This window comes from Pectinophora gossypiella, chromosome 7 (assembly GCF_024362695.1).
Source record: "Pectinophora gossypiella chromosome 7, ilPecGoss1.1, whole genome shotgun sequence".
Lineage (NCBI taxonomy): Eukaryota > Metazoa > Arthropoda > Insecta > Lepidoptera > Gelechiidae > Pectinophora > Pectinophora gossypiella.
In genome coordinates this window covers 11966649-11969949 of record NC_065410.1, presented here as the reverse complement: position 1 = coordinate 11969949, position 3301 = coordinate 11966649, and positions in this window count along the sequence as shown.

The window sequence follows — 3301 nt, the reverse complement described above, 5'->3', positions numbered from 1 at the left end:
TGAATGAATGAATAATAATTTATTTCGGATTTGAAATCCATAGATGTTAGTAAGTACAAAGTAACTTAAACCTAATGTTAGTAACAGGTACATAAAACAAACAAAAGCAACAAAAATAAAATATGATAAATTTATCAGACCCGATTTTACCGGCGGACACCATATCCCGGCTTGACTGGTATAATATGGAGGTCCGTCCAGTATGCCCATATTGGGCAATCAGGTCTGTCACACAATTAATTTAAAAGCTCTTGTAAAAAATATCACTCACCAAATTTATTTTTTGTCAGGATCTAATAGTAGTTTGCTCCTAAAACATTCAGTATAAACTCTTATGTACGTAAATTATATTTAATATATTTTAACACACAGTCATACAAAAAAAAAATTCAAGCGGATGTGTTTTTTTTTAATTTCTGTAAAATTGACCCGATTTCACATAATAGATTTTAAATTGGCAACGACGTTATGTCCATTAGTAAGCGGGACCATAGTTCTATCTATCGACAAGGCTATGATAGAAGAGCCATTCTTGTGACGTCATAATACTAGGTAACATGTCTGTTTCTTTTATTTGAATGAGATGGTAAATTGCGATTGAATCTGTGTCAGAAAGGGATAGCATGATCATTTCATGATTCTAACTATATTCATTTGCAATAGATTTTGTTTCGAATATAGTTGCCTTACTATGACGTAGGTTTTCCTACCATGATAAAAATTATCAATATTGAAAGTAATGCGTGCCATACATATTTAGTTACTTAGTTTATTAACGAATTCTGTTCTAAGTAAAATGTAAATAACCACTTATTTTTTTGTTTTTTTTTCGATTTGCCTATATAATACATCTATCATAGAGAGAGATTTTTAATTGAACATAATTACCAACGAAATTGGTACAACAATGGCCCCGATTCCTGCAGACACCGCCTAATTTTATTTTAAGTTATATCTGTCATTTTCATATCCGTCGAAAAGGAAAGGGACGGATGATTCACAGCTCTTAATTTTAGGAAGAATGAGTAAATGAACGTGTCGGGTTATTGACTGATGTAAAATTTTTAGACGGTTGGTTTAGATTTGTGCTTAAAATTGACGTGTGTTCCATAAATTTTATGCTTGTCGATTACCCGTCCCTTTCCTTTTCGGCGGATAAGAAAATGACAGATATAACTTAAAATAAAATTAGATGGTATTTACAGGAATTAGCACCATTATTATATTTATTATTTGACATCACTATGAGGTATTAAATTGTAATAATTTATTAATAATCTCCAATACTAATTGTTAATTTAGTATAGAGATGATATATCTACATATTAAGTAATCTATTTAAAGGCACTGTTCTAACAATACTCAATAATAATGTTGTGAAGTACAAAAATGTAATTATTTTAGCTATAATTTTATGCTACTCGATTTTATCAACATGAGAACATGGACAGTTTATATTTCTTAGTACTGGACAAATATAATTCAAACACATAAACTGTAAGTATATGCATACTACCCTTTACATCAATTCTACTGGTTGAATAAAGTGTCCATTCGCGGAACGTAAGTGTATAGGCTGTTTATTCACGTATATTACAGTCTTATAACTGTAAACAAAGTTATTGTATAAGTGCAAACTAGAGTAACCATAACAAGTGATTTCTCATTGTGTTTCTCAACAACCGTATTCAACAATAAAACTGCTGTATTTAGCAATATATCCATCAGTGTTGCTAACGAAAATAAAACTTACCAATTAGTGATTTTGTTTTTATAGTACTCACATAGAGAAAATTCTGACTTGGACGGGAATTGAACCTGTAGCTCTTGTAAAGCCGGGTCGAGCGTGATAACCATTACATGCTGATTTTTTTCTCAATCTATGTATCGTTATTAACCCGACGCCGCCTCCATCTATCTAGAATATTGAGTACTAATATTACTTTCCAAGAGCTGCGGTTTCAAGTCCCGTCCGAGACAGAATTTTTTTCGATTTAAATTTTCTCTTAAACCAATTAGTGTGTTCACTGTAGTTTAGCAAGCAACATTCAAACATGTCATAATGAACTAAATTTCACAAAGTCTTTCACGGAACTTTCAATTGTTATTGTTATATAATAAATCGCTAAATCGTCTAATTGTCCTCGTTTAGTCCTCTGTAAGAAAATCTTATACAGAAATATTACCAGTGATTTGCAATACAAAATTATTGTACCTATGAATGAAAAATACTAAATTAATTTGTGTGTAATATCTAAATAAGAAACCAACAAAGCGTTTGTTAAAGATTCGTTAGTAGTTAGTAGATACTTATGCTTCCAAATGGGTGTATTAATAAAATTATCCTACAAAGGTTCCGTTTTTCCTTTTGAGGTTTGGAACCCTAAAAATAGTATTATATGAATACAACAATATACAAGTTCTATTTTCAGTAAAACGTCAGTTATGGTGCTACTTTTTTACGTTTTTGCTTGAGATTTCTTTCTTATTTCATATGGTTTTGAAATCAAAATGAAATAGGCTATGTACACATTGTGATTTCTTGAGTAGCTAATAAATTAACGTTAAAAATAATAATTGTTTTCTTTTTTCACCTATTGACCTTTATACCTCATTGAGCACGCTATCTACGCGAGAGTGGGGACAAAGGATTTTCATACACTTTTCCCTCCCGCTTTTTGTAAAACAGTGGTCATACATTCTGCCCCTTTTCAAAATAGGTAAAATGCACTTTCCGAGTAGGTAGGTGTACTTAGTATAAAATTAATTACCTACATACTCCTATTGAAATTATGAACAAATACATATTATATTCTAATTTGCTTTGCTAAGGAAACGAAGTTCACCTTGCATTGTAATTTGTAATATCGGCTTGTAATAAGTAATTTGCATAGAAAACAGGGGAGTGGTTGTATTATTACAATTTGGCCCGACCCACCCCAGGGTAAGTATGTATAAGATGTAACACGTCAATTCTCCCAATGTTTGCGGGATTACGTCTTCTCTCATTTACATACACTGTACTGTGTGGACCGGTTGCACTGTTAGATGGAACTGTAGTTAAGCTTGAATTCGGTTCCAGTTTTTGCCATTTCGCGCGAGTAAACTCACTTAAATAAACTGCCTATATACGCCCCATTGCTGGGCACAGGCCTCCTCTCAATCAACCGGAAGGGGTATGGAGCATACTCCACCACGCTGCTCCACTGCGGGTTGGTGGAGGTTTTTTTTTACGGCTAATAGCCGGGACCAACGGCTTAACGTGCCCTCCGAAGCACGGAATCATCTTACTTTTTCGGAC